Below are 24388 nucleotides of genomic sequence, written 5' to 3' on the forward strand. Positions count from 1 at the left end.
GAAATTAACCCAAGTGGCCACCCCGAAGATTGAGCTAGGAGCGATGATTCAGGGGAAATCTTCCCTGACATCCCCAAGGAGTATCGGGACCTCCGGGATGTGAGAAGGGATTAGATGAGTTCCCCCCTCACAGACTAACAGACTGTGCTATAGAATTCCTGCCTGGTGCCAAATTACCGAAACTACTCAGTGACACATAGAGAGCTGGAGTAGCTTTGGCTGTTTATTGAAAAAAATTTAGCTAGAGGTTTCATCCAGCCAGCACAACCCAGGGTTGTGGCCCCAGTCCTCTTCCGAGAGAAAAAAGATGGGACCCTTCATCCATGTATAGATTATAGAGGGTTAAACACACTGTGCATGGAAAATGTCTGATGAAAGACATGTTGGTTCAACTGGCTAAGGACAAGATCTTCACTAAATTGGACTTGTGAGAAGCTTATTACTGAGTGAAAATTAGGGAGGAGGGTGACTGGAAGACCGCTTTTAACTGCCCATTGGGCGGTTTCCAATTCAAACTGCTCCCTTTTGGATTGCAAGGGCCCCAGCCTGTTTATGCAATTAATCAATTGCATAAGCACTTGTACAAGGGGGTGCTTGTGTATTTGGATGACATCCTGATTTATACTGAAACTAAGGCAGAGCATATGAAGCTTGTGAGAGCAGTCATCCAAAAACAATGAGCCGCCAAACTGTATGCCAAGCTATCCAACTGCAAATCTCACCAGAGTAAGATAGACTACCTAGGTTTCTGGATTTCTCATGAAGGGATTGAAATGGACCCGGAGAAAGTCAGAGTGGTGTTGGATTGGGCTCCACCCCAAACTAGGAAACAACTGCAAAATTTCCTAGGCTTTACTAACTTTTATTGGCAATTTATCCCCTCGTTTACCCTATTACAAACATTAAAAACTAAAGGAGGTATAAACCCAAATCTAGTCAACCTCTTAAATCAGCGGTTCTCAACCTGTGGGTCGCAACCCTTTTGGGGGGCGAACAACGCTTTCACAGGGATTGCCTAAGACCATTGGAAAACACATATTTCCGATGGTCTTAGGAACCGAGACACCGCTCTTCTATCTGGCCGCCTCTGCCCTCCTCCTCCTCCGCCACCGGCTCCTCTGCCTCCAGGGCACCCTTCTCCAACAGCACCAGCTCCTGCCGCTGCAGCGCTATCGCGTGGTGGTCATGCCAACTCCCAGCTGCTGACACGCAGAGGCTGGGCCGACTCCCAGCTGATGTCCACACGCCGGGCCGACTCTCAGCTGGCTGTCAGAACTGGACAGTGCTCATGGGGGCCATGCGGACATCGGCCAGCTGCTGGCTGCGTCCTCCCCGTCTCCCAGCTCATGGCAAGCCCAAAGGCTTGACACCCACCCCTGATGCTGCCCCGGGCTGGCTCAGCTGCATGGGTGGGTGGTCCGAGCTGAGCCGGGTCTGGGCCGCTGCTGCCGCTGCTGCCGCTGCCGCCGCTCAGGTGTTCTGCCGCTGCCGGCTAAGCTGAGCTGTGGCGCCGAGCCGGTCCCCACACCTGGTTGCCCAGCCGTGCTCTGTTCCCGGCCGCGCTCCGCGCTGCGCCGGACCTTCCCCTGCACTGCGCCTGACCTTCCCCCACGCCACCTGGCCCGCCTCCCTCACCGTCGGAGGCCGCCTCAGCCCTCTGGGGCTGACGGGCAGGAGCAACTGCTTCCCGGCTCGCCGGGCTCCGGGCCTTGGAAGCGGCCAGGTGGCGGGGAAGAGGGCAATGCCCGCATGTGCATCAGAGGCCAGCCAGACGAGCTGGGAGGGGAGAAGCGGCATATTCCGAGCAGGAGCTGGCACTCCGGCTACGCCCCTCTCACATGTGACGAGTCGGGGAAGGGTCGTAGCAGTGAAGGGCTGCACAGCGTGGAAAGGAGCTCCCATGATCCCGCTGCTGCGATGGCGCTCAGGAGGCTGGAGAGGTGGGCAGGTCCCGGGGGGTAGCTAGAGGTGTTGGGATGAGGATGGGGGGCTCCAGACTACCATCCCCAGCAGCCCTAAAAACCACTGTGGAAGAGTGGGGAATGCTGGGAGTTGCAGTTCATCACCATCTGGGAAAACATGACTCTTCAAAGATCAATCAATCAATCAATCCTTCCTTCCTTCCTTCCATCTCTTTCCCTTCCCCTTCAATCTCTCCTTCCTTCCTTCCTTCCCCCTTCAATCTCCTTCCTTCTCATCTCCTTCCTTTCCCCTTCAATCTTCCTTCCTTCCATCTCCATCTCCATCCCTTCCCTTTCAATCTCTTCTTTCCTTCCTTCCTTCCTTCTTCAATCTCCTTCCTTCTCCATCTCCTTCCTTTCCCCTTCAATCTTCCTTCCTTCCTTCCATCTCCATCCCCTTCAATCTCTCTCTCCTTCCTTCCTTCCTTCCTTCCTTCCCCCTTCAATCTCCTTCCTTCTCCATCTCCTTCCTTTCCCCTTCAATCTTCCTTCCTTCCTTCCATCTCCATCCCTTCCCCTTCAATCTCTCTCCTTCCTTCCTCCCTTGCTTCCTTCCTTCCTTCCTTCCTTCCCCCTTCAATCTCCTTCCTTCTCCATTCCTTCCTTTCCCCTTCAATCTTCCTTCCTTCCTTCCCCTTCCCTCCCTCCCAACATTTTTGAGCAAGGAAAAGTAAGCTTCTCCAGCGAGCATTGCTATATTGTTTTTGTGATTAATCACTATGCTTTAATTATGTTCAATTCATAACAATGAAAATACATCCTGCATATCATATATTTACATTACGATTCAAAACAGTAGCAAAATTACAGTTATGAAGTAGCAACAAAAATAATTTTATGGTTGGGGGTCACCACAACATGAGGAACTGTATTAAAGGGTCGCGGCATTAGGAAGGTTGAGAACCACTGTCTTAAATGGTCCATGGAGTGCTAAGCTGCTTTTGAGAAACCTAAGCACTTGGTTGCAACCAAACTGGTGTTAAAGAACCCAGAACCAGTGAAACCATTTGTTATGCAAGCTGATGCTTGTGATGTGGCTGTAGGGGCAGTGTTGCTACAGGAAAACGAGAGCAGACAACTACAGCCCCGTGCCTACAAACTTTCTGAAATGGAACAACGATGGGCGGTGTGGAAGAAAGAGGCCTATGTGATGAGATGGGCACTACTCACATGAAGGCATTTCTTAGAGGGGAATAAAATACTTTTCGAAGTATGGACTGATCACAAATGTTTAGAGGCACTGAACACCTATCGTAAGCTTTCTACTAAGTAAGCCCGGTGGGGACAATATTTTAACCATTTTAGCTTCACCCTACGCTATCTCCCCAGGGGGAAAAATTTCTTAGCAGACGTGCTGTCATGGGTGCCACAATACAATTTCTCCAAACACAAAATAATTCAGCCAGTACTTCCATCCCATCAATTGGCTGCCCAAGTGACTAACAAGGCTCAAGGAAAAGACACAAATAACAAAAGTCTGCCTTAAAAGCAGCCCTGAAGGATGACGAGTGGTTTCAAACACACAGCGTTCGCTCGATCTGAGATGGACTAGCCTGGTTGGGGGCAAATATTTATGTTCCAGAAACATAGAAACTCATGGTGTTAAGAACCTGTCATGATTCAAAGACAGCAGATCATTTTGGATTCATAAAGACCCTGCACCTAGTCAAGAGACAATTTTGATGGCCATCCCTTAAAAAGGACATTGAAAGCTCTGTTGCTAGTTGTCCAGTGTGTGCATCAGCAAAACGCTGGCATGGGAAAACTGCTTCAAACTGTTGCTGAGTTGTCAGCACCCTGGAGAGATCTCTATGGACTTTATTGTAAAATTTCTGAAAGTGTGAGAAATACTGTAATCTGGGTGGTAACTGACTTATTTTCTAAGGAAGTGCACATTATCCCTTGCCAAAAGATCCTTTCTGCATGAAGCCTTGCAAAGCTATTTTTGCATCATATTTATCAGCTACATGGAGCTGATAGAAGGGGGGTTGTCTTACCTGAACGCCTTTTCTCAACATGATGATGGAGAATCCACGAGTGGGTTGTCTCAATCTTCCTGCTCAAATAAGACTAAGCCTGGAAAAAGCCACGCCTCTGCTGTGCAAAAGCACCCCAGTTTGCGACTAAGGCGAGACACAGACGTTAGTCCAACGCATATGCACTACCTACCGTGGACACAGGACCAAACAGCCATTCAAAGGGAGGGAGAGGATTCTCCATCATCATGCTGAGAAAAGCCACTCAGGTAAGACAACGCCCCTTCTCCAGCATGATTGGATGGAGAATCCACAAGTGGGACATACCAAAGTCCTGTAGTCCCTAAGGGAGGGGGAAGTAGTTTGGGCCTGAGTCCCCCTGGTTGATATCAACTGCTGTAACACCCTCCGTCCAAACAATGTGTCCAAGGAGGCAAATTTGTCAATCTTATAATGCTTGACAAAGGAGGAGAGCAAGGACCACGTCGCCACAGATCTCCCCGATAGATGCCTGGGTCGCCCAAGCCGCCGATGCAACGGCACTGTGGGTGGAATGTGCAGTTATGTGCCCAGGAATGGTCAGCAACTGAGACTGGTATGCTTGGCCAATGCACTCCCTTATCCATCTGCCAATGGTCGAGGAGGAAACCTTCTGACCCATGGAAGAAGGTTGGAAAGAAACAAACAGCACCTCGGACTTACGGAAGACTGAAGTCCATTTGAGATAACGTCACAGAGCCCTGCGAACGTCCAGGGTATGCCATTGTTTCTCAAGGTCACGAGATGGGTTAGGACAGAAGTTGGGAAGCACTAACTCCTGGGACTTATGATATAAGGAATTAACCTTGGGGACAAAAGGGTCCAGGCGTAGGGTCACCCTATCTTCATGGAAGATGCACAGGTCCTCTCTGACAGAGAGAGCGGCCAGCTCTGAAATTCGCCTGGCCAACGTGACCACTACGAGGAAAGCCACCTTCATAGACATCAGTTTCAGTGAGCATGTATTAATGGGCTCAAAGGGTGGTGAGGTGAGGGCCCATAAGACCCAGGGAAGGTCCCAAGAGGGGTAATGGTGGACCGTAGGTGGCCTGGCATTAGTTGCTCCATTCAGGAAGGAACGCACTGTAGGGTAGTGTGCCAGGGGGGCAGAATTGTCACATCGGAGCATCGTGGACAGAGCTGCGACCTGTCTGCGAATGGTGTTTGGGGATAACCCTTTGTCCAACCCATCCATCAGGAATTCCAAAACAATCAGAATAGAGACGTCTGAGAGTTCCACTTTGTGCCTTGAACACCAGGTACAGAAATTCCTCCATGTGGCATCGTAAATCCTATTCGTGGAGGGGCACCTGGATTGTTGAATCATGGCGATCACCCTCGACGAATATGAGTCTCAGGTCAAGGCCCGCCGCTCAAGTGCCAAGCGGTTAGTTGGAGCCACTGAGGATCTGAATGCTGAAGGACTCCCTGGGTGAGGGCGATACGACCTGAGGGAATCTTCCACGGAGAGTAGACAGAAAGCTCCAACAGTTCAGTAAACCACAGACATCTCAGCCAATGCGGGGCAATCAGAGTGACCTCCGGCCGTTCGTGCAGGATCTTGCGGATTGTTGCTGGGAGCAGTAGTAAGGGAAGAAAAGCATACAGCAGTTCCCTGGGCCAGGGTCTGCAGAGGGCATCCGTCCCTTCTGCTGTCGGAGACGGGAACCTGGAAAAGAATCTGGGGAGTTGGGAATTGGCTGGAGAAGCAAAAAGGTCTAAGGTTGGGAGACCAAACCTGCCCACGATCTCCTTGAACAAGCCGGGGTCCAGGCGCCATTCTGAGTGGTCCACTGTTGACCTGCTCAAGGAGTCTGCCTGCAGATTGTCCACTCCAGAAATGTGTTCCGCCTTGACAGAAGCAAGATTGTTCTCTGCCCAAGACCCCAACAATTGGGCCTCCTCCATGAGAGGCCTTGACCTGGTCCCCCCTTGTCTGTTCACATGAGTTTTTGCAGCAATATTGTCGGTGAGCACTAGGACATGTTATCCCTGTTATTGCTGCTGAAGTGGTGTAAGGCTAGATGTATAGCCCTGAGCTCTAACCAGTTTATATTGGCCCTGAGCCAATTCCAACTGAAGGTGTGCTCCCCAGCCGAAGAGGCTGGCATCTGTTGTCAGGGTAAGCCTGACTGGTTCCTTGAAATTGGTGCCCTGTGTCAGTGCTGGGGAGGCCCGCCACCAAAGGGAGTTCAACGCCTGACGTGGAACTTGAACCTTCTGGTTGGAGGCACTGATACGTAGTCTCTGGAACGGGAGCAAAAGCCACTGCAGTTCCCTGGCATGAGGACGTGTCCATGGTACAATTGCTATACAGGACACCATCTTCTCCAGGAGTTGTGATAACAGTGCTAGGGTGACCACCCACTCCCTCCGGATTTGATGAACCAGGGCCCGTATGCTGTCCCATCGGTGTGAAAGATAGACCGTACAATCGTTCGTGTCTATTAGTGCACCCAAATGAAGGAGACGGGTTGATGGGACCGTCTGACTTTTCTGAAAATTGATGGAAAACTCATGCTCCTGAAGGGTCGTGATGGTGAGGTTGAGATCCGATTGAGCTAGCTGGACTGAAGGATGTCGTCCAAGTAACACTGAACCCGTATTGGGACCTGTCTCGGGTGGGCGGCCAGCACTGCCAAAATCTTTCTAAACACCCGGGGAGCCGAAGAGAGACCAAATGGAAGGGCTCTGTATTGGCAGTGCTAATGGGCATAGCAAAATCTGAGAAATTTGCGATGCCCAGGGAGGATAGGAATATGCAAGTATGCCTCTGTTAAGTCTATTGATGTCAGGAAGTCCCCTTTTCTGATGCTGGCTAGGATCGATTGCAGCGACTGCATCTTGAACTTCCTGTAGGTTAGGTAGTAATTTAGACTCTTTAAATCCAAAATTGCCCTCCAGTCCCCAAAGACTTTGGAACAACAAAAAGAGTGAAGTAAAACCCCCATCTCTTCTGATCCTCCGGCACTGGTTCTATGGCCCGTATCTGTGACAAGTGGGAGATGGCCTCTGACATGAGGTCCGCTTTGCTCTTGTTCGTGGGGGTGGGGCAAGACTGAAAATGTTCCGGTGGACTGGAACAAAATTAGCATTAGACCCCGAGTGATGGTGTTCAACACCCGAGTGATGGTATTCAACACCCATGTGTTCATGGTAGTGGCTGCCCATACGTCGGCATATAGGGACAGTCGACCGCCTATGGGGGGAGTGCCCTTGGAGTCACTTAGTTCGTTTGAAAGGGGCTCCTCCCGAGCTTTGAAAGGGCCGCTTAGTCTGGAATTGTGGTTTGGGCCTGGGTGCAGGGCAGTCCTGCTGGCGCTCTGATCTCTGGTAAAAGGAACGAGAGGTTTGAGGCCAGTCCAAAGTTTGAAGCTGCCCGAAAGGACTGCCTGCGAAAATAATTTTGTGAAGCCCCGCCACCTGGTTGCTTATTCTCCTTCTTACTTATATTTATTGCGGTCTTGCATTTGTCCTTGCCCTCCACTAAGTAAGGGTTGAGGGCTTCGCCAAAGAGGTGCCCCCCACCATAAGGCTTAGTAGCCAGTCGCCACTTAGCCTTCCGGTCCACACGCCAATTCTTGAGCCACAGAAGTCTACGGGCTGAGATGTCTACTGCTACGGCACGTGAAGAATACCTTGCAGCGTGGAGGGAGGCGTCAGCCATATACTGGGATGTGGCTACTAACTTACCCAGGTTCTGAAGGACACGAACCTGGTCAGGGGGAATCAGATCCTGGAGTTCACGGATCCACAAGATGGAGCCCCAAGCGAAGAAGGCCAGGGATGTAGACGCCTTGACCGCCCACGCCGAAGCCTGATGTGATCTGCGCAAGGCAGATTCAAATTTCTTGTCCTCTGCTTTGAGCGCTTCAGCCATGTCCCCTGGAATGGGAATTAGAAAATAAAGAATTTAGAGGTTCATCAATCAGAGGGAACTCCAGTAAGGATGCGAAGGAGGGAGCCACATTAAAAAGGTTTTTCTCTGAAGTCCCCAGATTGGGGAGAGATCCCAGGTTCACCCACTGCTTCTGCACTGCATTGCAGAAGAAGGAGGGCAGGTAATATGTTTTGTGGCACCACTGGCTCAGCATACAGTGGATTCGGATCCTTGGATGTAGAAGGCATTGACCGGACCTCTTGTTCTGGGGCGATGTTGGCTGCAGTGCACGCCTTGAGAAGTAATGAATTGAAGAGGGATTGATCAAATAGGCCAGTGAGAGGTGACGGATCTGGTGGGGAAATGTCCTCGTCGTCCGATAGGAGCAAACCGGAAGGGTCGAATTCCTCAGAATCTGATTCCAAAGAAGACTCTTGGGTGAAGCCTGGGGCCTCTGGCTGAAGTAATGGCCGTGGAGGTGCTGCGGGAACTTGTTGAGGTTGTTGGCACACTGATGAGGCCATGAACTGGGAGAAAGCCTACTCATCATAGCCTGAAACTGTTCAGGCCACGCTACCTGTGGGTCAGAGGGGTGAAGCCCTGCTGCAGTGGGCGTAAAGGTAGCCTGTGCCCAAGATGGTGACATGCCTTGAGTGGCAACCCTCTGTGCATCTAGGTCTAGACCAGAGATAACGGGTTCTAGCAGTGCCGTCTCCCTTTGAGGAGACCAGGCTCTTGGGGCTAGACTACAGGGAACTGACTGGGGCTCAAATAGTGAACTTACAATGTTATCTGTTTCACCTGGAGCCAGTTTCCTTGCCCTGGAAATTTCCCCCTCTAAGATCTGGTGGCACCTGCTGACCTCGCTTCCAGCTGTTCTAGAAGGCTTCTTGGAGGACTGGGCCTTGGCCTTTGCCTTGATCTTCCCTGCCACCTTTATAGTAGAGGACTTGTGTTTCTTTGTGGCAGGGGAGTCAGTGATGTTTTGTGTAGACTGGGGAGTGGAATTATCTGCCATCCTAACTGGGCAATTCCCCTTCTAACTGTAACTCCTGTGTAAGGAGCTTTGCTACCTAATGCTGCCAGTGATGTCTGAAACAATAGGCACTTTGGCAGAGCCAATTTCAATGTCGTTGCGCCCCCCCCCCCAGCGCTATAAGTGACCGCTGAAAGGGTCACCTCCCTCTAGGAATACCAAATCTGAGGTATTTGCCACTGAGGGGCGGAATGAAAAATAAAGGAGGGGGGTTTGGGGGGGTAATTGATCAGGCAATGTGTCCTTGTTGGGACGAGCTTGCCCTCCCCAAGATCCTTGCGTAATCCTAAGGCAGCCAAAAAGGATTCTGGGAGGCGAGGCTAACCAAAATGGCGTCTGCGTCTCAATCACGCCAAAAAAAACTACCACTAGAAGCTCTGAGGCGAGAATAAAAGCCTAGCTGTTAAGTATCGTCAAAATGGCGGCGTGCGATTTTCACACCCAGGGACGCCGCCCGAAGTGCAGCAAATCCTGTCCCAAATACTGATTTCAGCCCCGCATCGATCACCAGGCTGGCGCTGCTTTGGAGACCTCCCAATCACCCTTTCTCCAATTATCTCCCAGCTGAGTCAGCGTTGTTGTGAAAGCCGAGGAGAGCCATCTAAGTCCGAGCTGTCTTTCCCTCAGCCCTGGCCGTTAGAGTGATTTAAGAGCTTTAGAGCTCAGCGCCGGCCAGCTGGGTGATTTTGTTGATTCGGCTGTTAATGGCCTTAGAGCTTAACTCAACTGAAGGCAGAATGGCTGGGTGACTGTTGATTCGGCCATTAATGGCCTCAGAGCTCAACTCAATTGAAGGCAGAACGGCCCGTGTGAAGGGCGAGCAGTCCCAACTGAGGCAGGCAACAGCCTGCAGGAAAGTCCTGCAAAGTAGGCTCTTCCTCAGACAGAAGAAAGGTTCAATTAATTGTCTTTTGGTTCTGATCAAATTCAAACTAATGTCCAGAATAGGGAAAGAAAGAAAATCCACAGGGGACTGTACAACCTGCTGCTAAATCTGGAACAAAGCAAATATGCTTCTGTTGAGCAAGAGACTAAGTCAAAAACTGGGGTGCTCTTGCACAGCAGAGGCTTGGCTTTTTTCAGACTTAGTCTTATTTGAGCAGGAAGATTGAGACAACCTACTTGTGGATTCTCCATCCAATCATGCTGGAGAAGTGTGCAGTTCATCTCCAAATTTTGGAGAGCCTTTTGGGATTTATTGGGGACTGACCAGGGGCTCAGTTCTAGACACTACCGCCAAACAAATGGGGGTTGAGATCGAATGAACTAGTATTGGAACAATATATTAGATGTTTTATCAACTATCAACAAGACAATTGGACTGACCTTTTGCCATTTGCAGAGGTGGCGTATAATAACTTTGTACAAAGTAGCACCGGATTTACCCCTTTCCATGTGGCTACTGGTCAAGACTTCAAGCCTATGTCTGAGCTTCCTGTTACTGACCCGGGAATGCCATCTTAAAAGAATGTATCTCTCAACTGCAGAACACCTGGCCTATTGTGCGCAAAGCGTTGGCAGAAGCCCGCAATGCTTATAAAGTACAAGCGGATAAAAGGAGAATTGAGCCAAAACCTTTTAAAATGAGGGACGGTGTTTACTTATTGTTATGTGCAATCCCTTTCTTAAACTAGGACCTATACATGTGGGTCCTTTTCCTATAAAGCGCCTTATTAATCCCGCAACGGTAGAGTTAGAATTGCCAAAGTCACTTTGAAGGGTTCATCCAGTTTTTCACTGTAGTTTGTTGAAATCTGAAGTTTCCTTGCCCCTTAGACCAAATCCTCCTCCTGTCCCACAACCTGTTATGATAGAGGAGGACCAACACTTTCAGGTGAAGGAAATTTTGGATTAACAACAAAATGGGAAAATTCAGTATTTAGTATCATGGAAGCATTTTACGGCTGGCCAAAACGAGTGGGTGGATTCTAAGCATGTTAGAGCCCCTAGATTAGTGAAATGTTTTCATAATCAATATCCTGATAAATTTAAGTGATTTTAATCTTTTCTTTTTCTCTCTCTCTCCCTTCTCTTACAGGTGTGATCCCTCCTTTTTGGGGAGGCAAGCATGTCAGGTCCCCTTTTTCAGGTGCCCTACCATTCTGGTGGAGGGGGAGGAGCTCCTCTTTGGGGAGGCATTCTTTGCATGCTTTTGCTATTACACTGTAACTGTTTGGTAATTAGGGAGGGGGATCATTTTCAGAGACGGGACAGACTCCCTCCCAGCCGATTTCAGCCTGCTACCAAGGTTGCTGCACCCCAAGTATATCCCGTAGTTTGGTGTTCTCAAAACAACCTTGCGGTGCTCTATTGGTTGATGGTGGACTGGTCAGGGGGGGCTGCATCTCATTGTGGGAAGAAAAGCTTGCTGCTTTGCGCAGGAATGTTACATTCCCCTTGGCTCTACTGCAACCACTACCTCTCAGTAAAAGTTCTTTTAACCACATGGAGTCAAGAGTTGTGCTTTCCTGAGGGGGCTGCTGGAGCAGGTCTTTACAGATGGAGCATCCACAACTTCTGAAGGCAAGCCATTCCACTAGTTAATTGTTCTCACTATTAGGAAATTTCTCATTAATTCTAGGTTCCTTCTCTTCTGGATCAGTTTCCATCATTTCTTGTCTTGCCTTCTGGTGCATTGGAAAATAAGTTGTCCCCTCTCCTTTGTGGCAGTCCCGCAAATATTATTATGTCAAAATTAGTCCTTTTCACTACACTATACATATCTAACTCCTGCAACCATTCTTCATATGTTTTAGTCTCCACTCCTAATTATCTTTGTTGTTCTTTTCTGTACATTTTCCAGTCTCAACATGTTTTTATAATATGGTGACCAAAACTGAATGCAGTATTCTAAGTGTGGACTTACTTTATAAAGTGATACTAGTACTTCATGTGATCTTGATTCTATCCCTGTTAATGCAACCTAGGACTGCACTGGCTTTTTTGACTGCTGCCACACATTGTTGGCTCATATTTAAATGATTGTCCACTAAGATTCCAAGATTACTCTCATATTTATTCAACCAGGTTTCACCTAATCTGGACCTTTACATTTGACTTTTCTTGCCGAAGTGCAAAATCTTACTCTTGTCTTCACTGAATTTCATTTTGTTAGATAGGGCCCAGTATTCAAATGTATCGAAATCCATTTGAATTTTGAACCTATCTTCTGGGGTGTTGGCTATTCCTACCATTTTAGTGTCGTATGCAAATTTGATGAGTTCCCCATCTATTCCTTCATCTAAATCATTTATGAAGATGTTGAAGAGTATTGGTATTAGATTTACCATTTGTAGTCTGATGTCCTGCTATTGTGCTGAGGGGGAGGAGGGATGGCATGCTTGAGATTTTTTTGCTTGGGAATTAGGGAGGGGGACTGTCTTCGGAGACAGGACGGACTCCTTCCAAGCCAGTTTTTGCCAGGTTCCAAGACCATTGCACCCTGAACTGTTATCTGCCTAACACCTCAGCATTCTCGAAACATCTTATTGGCACCACATTGGCCACCAGTGGACTGGTTGGGAGGGGGGGGTTGGAATTGGGAAACTTAAAGAATTGCTTTATGTTTTGTGCAGGGCCTTCAGATTCTACCTGACTTTATGGCATCCAGTTTCTCTCAGTAAAAGTTCTTTTGATTCAACTCAATGGGTTCAAGAATCTTACTTTCCTGAGGGGACCAACTGGGGCAAGTCTGACATTAGGCAAAATCTGCAGTACTGGTCAACTAGAAGAATCCTACTGGTATATAGTAACCAGATACATGATGTCGGCTCAGGGCAGTGACAAGGAGGAAGCTGAATGCTGGGGGCAAGTCTTATCCAGGGTTCCCCTAGACTGGACCTCTCCAAATGGACAGAGGAGGTTGGGGCCTGGGTCAAGACCCAGGTGGTCCATAGGAATTGGGAAGAAGGAAAACTAGGAAAGAAAGGCCAAGGGAGTAACCCTTCCCCTTACCCATGGTAGCCATGAAATCCAGCAGTGGGATGGTAACCACAGCTGAAACAGCTCGAGGACAACAAGGAGGCAGGTGGACAACTGACCATGTTGACCTGATGATGAGGCAGGCCATGAAGTTCATAATGAATGCCTTCCAAACCCTCAAGGTGCACAAGTCTTTCACCAAGGCTGCCAGCAAGTCCAGCAGACCACATCGGAGGATGACGACAGGAGGACATCGCCAACAGCCTCCATGCTGGATGACTCAGTGACCACAGCTGCCACCACCATGGCAGCAGGAACAATAGCAAGGGTGGCCACCAGAACTACCACTCCAGCCAGAGCCACCCCGGCCAAGGGAAAGAGTCCAAAGACTCCAGCCCTTGGGGTGAAATTCAATGGGGATCCCCAGCAATTGAGGTTCTTCCTGGGCCATGTCCTGATCTACATGCAGGAATATGGCCCCAAAATACCTACTGAAGACATTAAGGTGAGGAGTGTCACCCTGGCATTAGGAATCACCGCACATTGGTGGTGACACTTTACAATGAAAATTGAGGAACTTCAACCATTTCATGGCAGCACTCTGCCAACAATTCGAAGAACTCCTGGTGGAGTGCAAAGTGGGAGACTGCATAAAGACAATTCACCAGGGTCATAGAGGGGTGCCAAATACACCAAAGAATTCTGGGATCCAGCATGTCGGCTCACCAAATGACCACATGACATCCTCATCAGCTGTTCAAGGATGGGCTGAATGAAACTTCTATAGGTATTTCAAGGGGGGCTTCCCTCATCCTTCACAGCTGGTATGTTTTGGCCAAAGAAATGGAGATCAGCTAGGTGCGTAACAGGTATCGCCTGCAGCAGGAATGGAAAACATCACCTCCAAAAAAGAGGGAGCCAGCAAAACTGCAGACCCTCCAGCCTCACTCAACTGCTTGCTTCAAATGCAGTCAGGAGGGGTATCAGGCAGCAGAGTGTAAAAGCAGTGACCCATCAAGAAGACCACCCCTTTCCCACAGGGAAAGTTGCTAAACTGCCACAACAATCCTGAGAAACAGCACTGAAAGGAGTGGAGGTCAAGTTCACCCTGTCTCCCAAAAGTGTCAAGGGAACTTTGATCTTGCCAACCTAACACTGATGAAAACTCCCTGGTAAGTGGCCCAATGACCCTAGAAACGGTCCCGATAGAGCTAATTATCCAGTCATCAGGGCTAAAAGCCAATCTACTAGACTCAGGTTACACCAAATGCCTGGTTAATCCAGCTCCAGTAGAAAAATTGGGGATATGATTAAAACAGCTGAAGGTTCCCATGGCGTTCAGCCAGCTAGATGGATCTATGGCAGGGGGCATCCCAGGGATATTTGTCACTAAGCCTGTATAAATGTGGATGGGGGGTCATACCGAGATTCTATTGTAAGCTTTACAGTGGTCTCTGGAATGGAGCACCCCTTGGTTCTGGGGTTGGCCTGGCTCAAGAAGCAGAACTCCTACATAGATTGGAGGAGGGGACTGCTGAAAATCCAACAAGCCTGCCCAGCGCATGGCCCAGAACAGCTATTCCAGCAGGCTGTGAGGTAGGGGCCACAGTGCAAGAGCAGGGAAGAGACCTTGGCTCTATCCCTAAAAAATACTGGGACTTGAGGGAGATGTTCAGTGAAAAGATCAGATGAGCTTCCCCCTCACCAATCGACAGACTAGAGAGATTTTACCAGGGGTTAAACTTCTTAAACCAAAACTCTACTCAATGACCCCAAGAGAATTAGAAGAATTGCATTCCTTCATTGATAAATTGCTCATGGATTTATCCAGCTGGTATGAACTTGGCTGGCCGCCCCATTTTATTTCAGGGAAAAAAAGATGGATTGCTTCATCTGTGTGTGTACAATAAAAGGTTAAATGGAGTTTGAATGGAAAACGTTTACCCCTTGCCCCTAATGAAGGACATGTTAGCCCACTTGGCAAATGGCAAGATTTTTATTAAGCTGGACCTATGGGAGGCTTATTATCGTGTGAGGATCAAAGAGGGGAATTAATGGAAAACCACTTTTAATTGTCCACTAGGAAGTTTCCAGTTTAAAGTCCTCCCTTATGGCCCCCAGGGCACTCTGGCAGTCTTCATGCAGCTAATTAATGAGGTGCTGCCCGAGCACTTATACAAAGGGGTGCTGGTGTACTTAGATGATATACTGATCAACACTAAGATAGAAGCTGACCATATAAAATTGGTGAGAGGGGTTCTCAAGAAACTAAAAGCTAAGTTATATACCAAGCTAAGTGGAAGTTCCACCACAGTAAAATAGACTATTTACACATTACCATATATATCGCACAGAGTCAAGATGGACCCCCAAAAGGACAAGGCAGTATGGAATTGGGCCCCACCATGCACCAGAAAGCAACTGCAAAGCTTCCTGGGCTTCGCTAATTTTTGCCAATTCATCTCTTTTTTTACCCAGATCACACTCCCCATCACTCATCTTTTAAAGACAAAAAGGGAAGACAAGGCCAAGCCTAGCCAACCTCTAAAATGGACTATGAAATGTCAGGCAGCATTCGAGAAATTTAAATACTTATTTGCAGCCGAACCTGTCCTCAAACACCCAGATCCAAATGCCCCATTTATCATTCAAGCAGACACTAGTGAGATAGGGACTGTACTCCTGCATTGAAACGAACAAGGCAACCCGCAACCCACAACCCTGTGCCTATACTTTAGAAAGGGGTCAGAGACTGAACAGAGATGGGCAGTCTGGGAAAAGTTGGATTAGGTTTCCCAATCCAACCCAACCCAACCAGAAGCAGTCCCATTAAAACTGAGCAATTGATTTCTCCCTTAGATGGAAATATGCAGACATACAACCTCCCCCTCAAACAAACCATGCAGACACCTAGCAAAGAAACAACTTCAAATATCCCTAAAAAAATCACTTCAAATATCCCTTAAAAAGTCACATCAACAAACACATCTGAGATAAACAGAAAAGCACCCCAAAATGCAGCCCCCCAAAAAGGAAGGTGAGTGTTGGTAATAGGAGATTCTGTCCTCAAAGGAACAGAATAATCCATCTGCAGACCAGACATACAATCCAGGGAAGTATGTTGTCTCCCTGGAGTAAAAATCAAAGATGTGGCTGAGAACCTAACCAAAATAATTAGGTCCACAGATTACTAACCTTCTTCCTCCACATTGGGCCGAACGACACAACAAAGAGCCTGAATAAAATAGTGAGAGATTACAAAAAACTAGGCAATAAAGATAAGAAGCTAGGAGCACAATTAGTGTTCTAATCAGTACTTGGTGTTGTCAAGAAAACTTTGGTCTCCTGGATCATGGACTGCATTTCCTTCACAAAGGACTCTTGGCAAGGGATGAGCTACAACTCACAAAAACAGGAGAAAATGTACTCTGAAAAAGACTGGCCCCACTCATCAGGAGGGCTTTAAACTAAAAGTGAGGGGGAAGGGTGACCAATCTCTAAAATCTCTAGAACTCAAAACCAATCACAAATCCCAAGAAAACAAATCAAACAATGAGGTAGAAAGTGATGAGAAAAAAGAAAAACTCAAACAACAATCAAGAGATGTAGGAAACAGATTCATGACAAACTTAGCAGACAACTTTGTCTCCCAAAAAGTAGAGAAGGGAGCTAGGAGATCAGCCATATTGAACCTAATTCTCATTAACAGAGATGAAATAATAGAAGGTGATGAAGCCATAGGAACCTTGGGGGGGATGATCATGCGATATTGGAATTCAACATTATGCAAGCACACGCAATAGAACACAGTCAAACTAGAGTCTTGGACTTTAAGAGAGCTAATTTCAATAAACTTAGAGAGAGCTTGGGAAGGATTCCATGGATGAGTATCCTCAAGAGGAAAACAACTCAAGAAACTTGGGAAATTTTGAAAAGTGAGATTATAAAAGCCCAGTCTAGCACAATATCAATGAAGAAGAAAAATAACAGCTCTCAAAAGAAACCAGCATGGCTGCATAAAGAACTCTCTGATAAATTGAAAGACAAAAAGTACAAGTATTGGCTTCCAGTTTTGCACAGTTAGCGCAACAGTCGAGGGATTGTGGGGCTCTGCACCCTACAGCTGATTTCTCTAAATGGGCCCTAAATGGGCCCAAAGCCACCTCAGAGAGATGGCAAGGAAGGAGGGAAGCCCCAATGATCGTGGGAGATGGCAGTCGATCTGGACGTCTGGGGAAAACCCTCCAGAAACCAACAGAAGAAAGGCTAGGATCATTCGTGAGTCTAGCCCAAACTACATGCAGCCGAAGCCAAAAAGCACTAAATTAAGTGTGACCGTAAACAATGTGATTGAACTGGGTAAGAATATTGATTCTCTCTCTTCTATCTGACTGATTTCCTGAAAAAAAGAAAGAAAGAAAAAACCCAGAAGTAAAAATACTTCAAAAGTGGGGGGGGGGTTGCTCTATCCCTCTCTAAATGGAAGCGGAATTAAATTTATGGGGAGTAAAGATACAGAAATAAAATTAATAATATTTAAACCTGGAAAATGTGAAATCGATGGAATTTATTAAGCGTTTCCTGGCAAAGGATTATTGACAGAGATAAAAGGCTCATTTGTTTTGAAAACTGAAAGATGGACTGATGCTGACATGTAGTGGTGGATGAAAATACTGCCCTAAATATACAGTCTAGAAAAAACCCGATATTGTGACCTTCAAAGCATTAACTAAACAAAGAACAGCTGTAATAATAAAAAAAGAGAACACTGTGGAAAGAATTATAAAACTTAGAAAAAATTGGCCTTCCTGGACTATAAATACTTTTTAAACTGTGACTTTAAAGCGATTGACAGAGAAAGGATTTTTGGTCATTATGGAACATCAGAGGTCTGCAGAAAGAACATACCAAGAAAAAATAAATACTTCCTAGAAGGAAATATATGTTATGTTACAACAATTACAAATGACACTAATTTCAAACCATGAGGAAATTAAAAATAAATTTGAAAACTTAAATGAATGCATCTTTAATTTAACGTCACAACAAATAAATTATCAGAAAACAAAGAGAGAGAGAGATCATGTAAAGCAGACAACTGAATATAAACTAGTGGAAAGAAGAGATGGAGACTCAAGTGGAGAAAAACCTACAAGAAACACTGGACATGGAAAAGAAAATTCTAAGACCACAAAATAAATTTGAGAACAAGAAAAAAGATTTGACAAGATGGATTGCAGAGCTGTTGGGAGTACTACAAGAAATGGGGAGACAAGAGATGGTGAGAAAAATCTTCAATGAATATGAAAGGGCAAAATCTTTATACAAAGATATGATGTTTAATTTGCCTCTTATATTTATAACAACATCTACAAGATTATGGAAAGACTGTTTGATTCGATGGAATAGATTGATTGAGAAAGATTTTGGCAAAAGGAGAGGGCTAAAGTGAGAACTGAGGGATTAGATGACAGAGCGTATCAGAGGGAATACTTAAAAATTAAACACTTGTTCAAATATGGTTGAAGAAATAGAAATATTTTAGTTTAAGAGGGATGAATACCCCAAGTAGTATTTTTTTTCTTTTTCTCTTTTTTTAGTTTGTTTTTTGATATGGGAAATATAAAAATGTTTGGGATAGTTAATATAAAGGAAATGTTTTAGATATCTAAATGTAATTGATCTTAAGACAATTTTAATAGATAACTAAAAAATATGTTTTGAATAGAGTTAATGTAAGGACCTACTTCAACTAATTACCCAAGAAAGCAGAACTCTTGAAACAGGCATTGTCTCAAAAGGAAATTTTTATTAGGGACTAGTGATAACAGGGAGTTTAAGGCGAGATCTGAAGAAAAACCCATGTGAACAATATAATTAAGCAAGCAATATGCCCCCTCCCATCAAAGTCATAATGTCCATTTGAAATCCAGCCAATCCAGAGGTGGCCTGGTGGGCAACTGACTGGCATGGTAGCGTGCATCTCAAGGTCTTCTCCAGCTTTCATTTCCTTGTAACTGTCTTCCAGATAAGGAGACACATTCCATACTCATTCCAGACAAAGAAAGGAGAAAGTGAAAGTTAACACTATGAATCCCCCATGCACCCCCTCCCCCCAACAAAAATGGCAGGCCCCAAAAGGATAGAAAAAAGGAGAGAGCAGATGAAGAGTTTTGGGGTCTGACATACACCTCCCTAAAAATAACGGGAAATGCACCTGAAAGACAAAACAGGGAAGAGGAAAACAGCAAACAAATCCATTAGGTTTATCCGGATATAGAGAGTGAAAACGTTGTAGCAATCTAGGGGCTTTAACATGCTTCTTACACACCCATTCATTTTGGGATGCAGGGAGGTTTTTCCATGAAACCAGGTATTGAGTCACTCCATGATGGGTTCTAGAGTCTATAATGTCTTTAATCTCAAAATGTTGTTCACCCTCAACCATAATGGGTGTAGGTAACAGTGGAGCACGGGGTCTGAGAGTGGAAGTGACATCTAGTTTAAACAGGCTGCAGTGGAACATAGGGTGGATTTTCTGTAGATTCTTTGGCAGATCTAACTTGACTGTTACTGGGTTGATGGTACGTGTAACTGTAAAAGGTCCAAAACTGACTTTGAGGGCCTGACTTTGAGAGTTGTAATGATTTTAAGTATTCAGTAGAGAGAAATACACGTTCGCTGACTTTGTAGAGCTCCTGCTCCATCCTCTTTTTGTCCGCTTGGGGTTTAGTCTCTCTGGCCTCATCAAGAGCTTTATAGACTACCAGCCAGGTATTTTGCAATTGTTTAATCCAGTATTTTAACGAGGGGATTTTGGTTTCCTTGATGGGGAGTTCAGGTATGGCCACAAAAGTTTGGCCATTGGCAACTTGAAAAGGAGTAAACCCAGTACTGGAATGTACTGCACTGTTGTAAGCAACCTCAGCAAAAGGTAATAAGTCTGACCAATTGTCTTGTTGATAATTTATGAAACACCTTAGATATTGTTCTAGAACTGAGTTCAGACGTTCTATCCCCCCATTTGTCTCAGGATGGTGGATGATAACCCTTGACTAAATCCCAAAAGATCTAGAAGAGCTCTCTAGAACTTTGAAGTGAATTGGACCCCTCAATCTGAAATAATCCAATGTGGGACACCATGGAAACGATATATATGTTGCACAAAAAGTTTGGGTAAGGTTTTTGCAGTAGGGATTTGGGGGCAATGTATAAAATGCACTTGTCTAGAAAACAGGTCTGTAACCACCCAGATAACTGTATTTCCAGTATTCTCAGGCAGTTCAACAATAAAATCCATGGAAATCTCTCTCCATGGTGCTGACGGGCTTGTTACCGGTTAAAGTAACCCTGGGGATTTCCCTTGACGTCGTTTTGCAGCTGCACATATTAAACAACTGGCTACATAGCTTGAAATGTCCTTTTTTAATGCAGGCCACCAAAATTGCCTTTTAGTCAGGTGCAAGGTTTCTACAAACTCAAAATGCCCAGGAGTCTTTGAATCATGCCCAGCTGACATTACTTTTAAGTCTCAAACTAGCTGGGACATAAATTTTCTCCCCAATCCATGGCAATTTATCTTTGAGCACACACAGATTGTTATGATTACGAAACCATTCATTGGTATCTAAAGCCTATTTGAATCCTAGTAGTAAAGTCTTATTTTCTGGCTCTTTTGCTTTAGTCTGAGCCCTGGTAGTGACTGAGGCAGCTAGTTGATGAGGCTGCAGGAAAGGTTGTTATCTCAGGTTTCTTACTGTTGTATTGAGTTAGTTTTGATAAGGCATCACCTAAAAAGTTCTTTCCCCTGGAAGGTAATGGATCATGAAATTAAATCTGTGAAAATGCTGTGACCACCTTGCTTGTTTTGGGGAAAGTTTCCTGGGTGTTTTCATAGCCTCTAGTTTTTATGATCAGTCCATACCTGGAATGGTATTTTATGCCCCTCAAGAAAATGCCTCCAGGTTAGTAAAGCCCACCACACTGCATAGGCTTCCTTTTTCCAAGCTGCCCATCTCTGTTCAGTGTCTGACAGCTTCTTAGAGGTGTATGCACAAGGCTGTAACCTCCCTTCCGTATTCCTTTGTAAGAATACAGCCCCCACAGACACATCATTGGCATCAGCTTGGATGATGAATTGCTGATTTGGGTCTGGATGCTTCAGGACTGGCTCCACAGAAAATATTTTTTTAAGTTTTTCAAACGCTGCTTGACATTCACCTGTCCATTTTAGTGGCTGGCTAGGTTTTGGTTTATCCCCCCTTTTGTCTTTAACAGATTAGTGATAGGGAGGGCAATCTGTGCAAATGATGGAATAAATTGTCTATAGAAATTGGCAAACCCTAGAAAGCTTTGGAGTTGTTTCCTGGTTTTGGGGGTAGCCCAATCCAGTACCGCCCTCACCTTTCCTGAATTCATCTCTATCTCCTCATGGGATATGCGATACCCCAAGTAATCAATATGCTCTTCGTAGAACTCACATTTAGATAATTTGGCAAACAACTTTGCAGAACGTAATTTTTTCAAAACAGCTCTGACCAGTTTGATGTGTTCATCTTTCGTTTCAGTGTAGACAAGGATGTCATCCAGGTAAACCAAAACCCCTTTATACAGGTGCTCCATCAGCACATCATTTATTAATTGTATAAAAACAGCAGGCACCCCTGCAGTCCAAAGGGGAGTACTTTGAAACATCCTAGTGGGCAGTTAAAAGCCATTTTCCATTCATCTCCCTTTCTAATCCTTATTCGGTAATAAGCTTCCCTCAGGTCTAGTTTTGAGAAAATTTTCCCTTTTGACAGGTGTGCTAACATACCCTTCATTAATGGTAGGGGGATACATGTTCTCCACATACAGAGCTTTCAAACTCCTATAGTCCACACAGAGACGAAGAGAACCATCCTTCTTTTCTCTAAATAGGATGGGAGCAGCCATTTGAGGTTTAGCTGGTTCAATAAAACCCCTTTGTAAGTTTTTCCTTATAAACTTTTCCAGTTCACTCAGCTCTCTAGGAGCCATTGAATACATTTTTGGTTTTGGCAGCTTTGCTCCTGGGATGATTTCAATAGCACAGTCTGTGGGGCGGTGAGGGGAGAGTTCGTCCTCCTTCTGCTCACTGAACACATCAGCTAAATCTCGGTATTCCATTGGAAGGCTTTGCAGCTCTTACTCATTAAGGGCGGAGGCAAATTTGCGATGTAATCCACATCTCCCCCAGTTTCTTTAGCTATGGGTAGGGTTTCCTCCTCTGCAAATTTGAGTTGCCCCTCCCTCCAATTAACCACAGGATTCCATTTCTTTAACCACGCCAACCCCAGGACTAACAGCCTGGAGCCACAATGAAAGCCAAAGTCTCTATGTGGTTCCCTAGGTCGATGCAGGGTCTGGTGGCAAAACGAGCAGGCACTCCTCCCGCAACGGATCCATCCAGCTGGCAAAACTTAATGGGAGTCTAATCTCCTGAGGGGTATTTTCATCTTCCCCAAAAGTTCTGGGCTCACCATGCATCGGGTACACCTCGAGTCCAAAAGGGCGGCTAGTTTTACCATCTTTCCAGTGCCAGGAATGGACAGATCTAGGGGCACTCTTATGGGGTCAATTGGCCCACTCACCAATGGGTTGTCTTTGTCGTCATCCTCCATTTCTTCAGGGTCACCGGCTCGTAGGGCCAGAGCTTGACCTACTGGACTGCAGTTCCAAGGGAGCTCCATGGCTCTGCGCACTTCATGGCGGTTTCTCTGGGTCATGGAGGGGTTTTCCAACTAGCAGGCAGTCCCCTCTCTTAGCAGGCATCTTGCTGTGGCAGTCAGCGGCGCGCTGCCCCTCCTTTCCACATTGAAACATGCTGTGCTGCGAGGAAGGGGGGACAGCTTGTGCAGAGTCTCCTCGCTTTTCTGGTTGTGGCTTAAAGCTTTGCCTTGCTGGGCAGTGTAGGTGTTTATGTTGATCGATTTCTACCTCCTCAGCTAGCAGGCACCAGTCATAAAGTGGCCCTGGGGCTCCCCAACCTATGCAACCATTATACAGCTCCTTATTCAGCCCGTCCTGGAAATAGCTCACCAGGATCTCCTCTGGCCAACAAAGGTGGCTGGCCAGTTCTCTGAATTCTTCAGTGTACTCAGCGACAGGTCTTCTCCCTTGCTTCACAGTCTTTATATGCTCCCGAGCTTTCTTGTCTACCATCCAATCCTCAAAACACCTTTGGAGCGCAGCTATAAAATGGTTGAAATTTCTCAGCTTGGGAGCATTGCAGTTGTAAAGAGTCACCATCCAATCTGCCAATGGCTCTTTCAGCGCTAAAGTGATCACGCATACCTTCTCGACATCTGTGGGCAGGGTTCTCCCATAGATCTGCATGTAGGTGAACACCTGTGCCAGAAAATACCCCATCCTTTTGGAGTCTCAATCAAACTTCGCCCCGATTGGGATTGGCTTCACTTCTGCTGGTTGGGGAGGTCTGTCCCTGGTGGCTTGTAGCAGATGGCCCCTGGATGGTGCTGCACTTTGGGCTCCAACGGCTGCTGCCTCTTGGGTCTCCGATTCTCCCTCTTTGGATTCTTCCCCTTTTGACTCTTCTTCGGATTCATGTCCCCCTTTCATTTGTATTTTAAACTCACTGAGGGTTTTCTTCACATACTCCATTACAGCTTCCATGGATCCCAGTTTTGGTTCTTCTTTCTCTGCAACTTTGTCCGGGGGGGGGGCAAGATCTGGATTCTTCTTCTTAGCTTTTTTCTTACTTCTCCCCCCCCCCAGGTTAAAGTGACTTTTGGGGCTTTCTCTTCCCAGCCTTTATTTATTTATTTATTTATTTATTTATTTATTTATGAGACTTATATACCGCTTTAAGTGCAAGCACTCTCTAAGCGGTGTACACCAGTAAGCAATGTATATATATATATTTACATTGCCCCCAACAATCTGGGTCCTCACTTTACCTACCCCGGAAGGATGGAAGGCTGGGTCAACCTTGAGCCAGTGAGATTTGAACCGCTGACCTGCTGAACACAGTCAGCTAAAGTGGCCTGCAGTACTGCACTCTAACTGCTGCGCCACCTCGGCTCTTCCTTCTTTCCGACTGCAAGTGACCATCTGGCTCGATCTTCTTCACCAGATGGTCCAGCCGCTTCCAGATCGAGAGGCTTTCACTGGCTTCGAGTGTCTTCAGCCCATTGTGCCGACTGGAACTCTTCCATCAAGAATTCGGTTGCAACTCCCCTGGTAGAGCAATTTACTTCTCTGGATTGAGTACTATGCAGATCTCGCCTTCTGTCAGGACTCACTTTAACTAATCACCCAAGAAAGCAGAATTCTTGAAACAGGCATTGTCTCAAAAGGAAATTTTTATTAGGGACTAGTGATAACAGGGAGTTTAAGGTGAGATCTGAAGAAAAGCCTGCGTGAACAATATAATTAAGCAAGCAATATACCCCCTCCCATCAAAGTCATAATGTCCATTTGAAATCCAGCCAATCCAGAGGTGGCCTGGTGGGCGGCTGATTGGCACGGTAGGCACGCATCTCAAGGTCTTCTCCAGCTTTTGTTTCCTTGTAACTGTCTGCTAGATAATAAGACA

At 46.3% G+C, this 24388-nt stretch overlaps 1 protein-coding gene and 1 pseudogene across 2 annotated transcripts in view; both read right to left on the reverse strand.

Moving 5' to 3' along the window:
* Nucleotides 1–24388, reverse strand: part of CPEB2 (cytoplasmic polyadenylation element binding protein 2) — a 227180-nt gene that overhangs the window by 137529 nt on the left and 65263 nt on the right. The gene's annotated exons all lie outside the window — the stretch shown is intronic.
* LOC120308034 lies at nt 4516–22559 on the reverse strand (annotated as a pseudogene).

The sequence above is a fragment of the Crotalus tigris genome, unplaced genomic scaffold (assembly GCF_016545835.1).
Source record: "Crotalus tigris isolate CLP2741 ecotype Arizona unplaced genomic scaffold, ASM1654583v1 scf7180000017855.1216408, whole genome shotgun sequence".
NCBI lineage: Eukaryota > Metazoa > Chordata > Lepidosauria > Squamata > Viperidae > Crotalus > Crotalus tigris.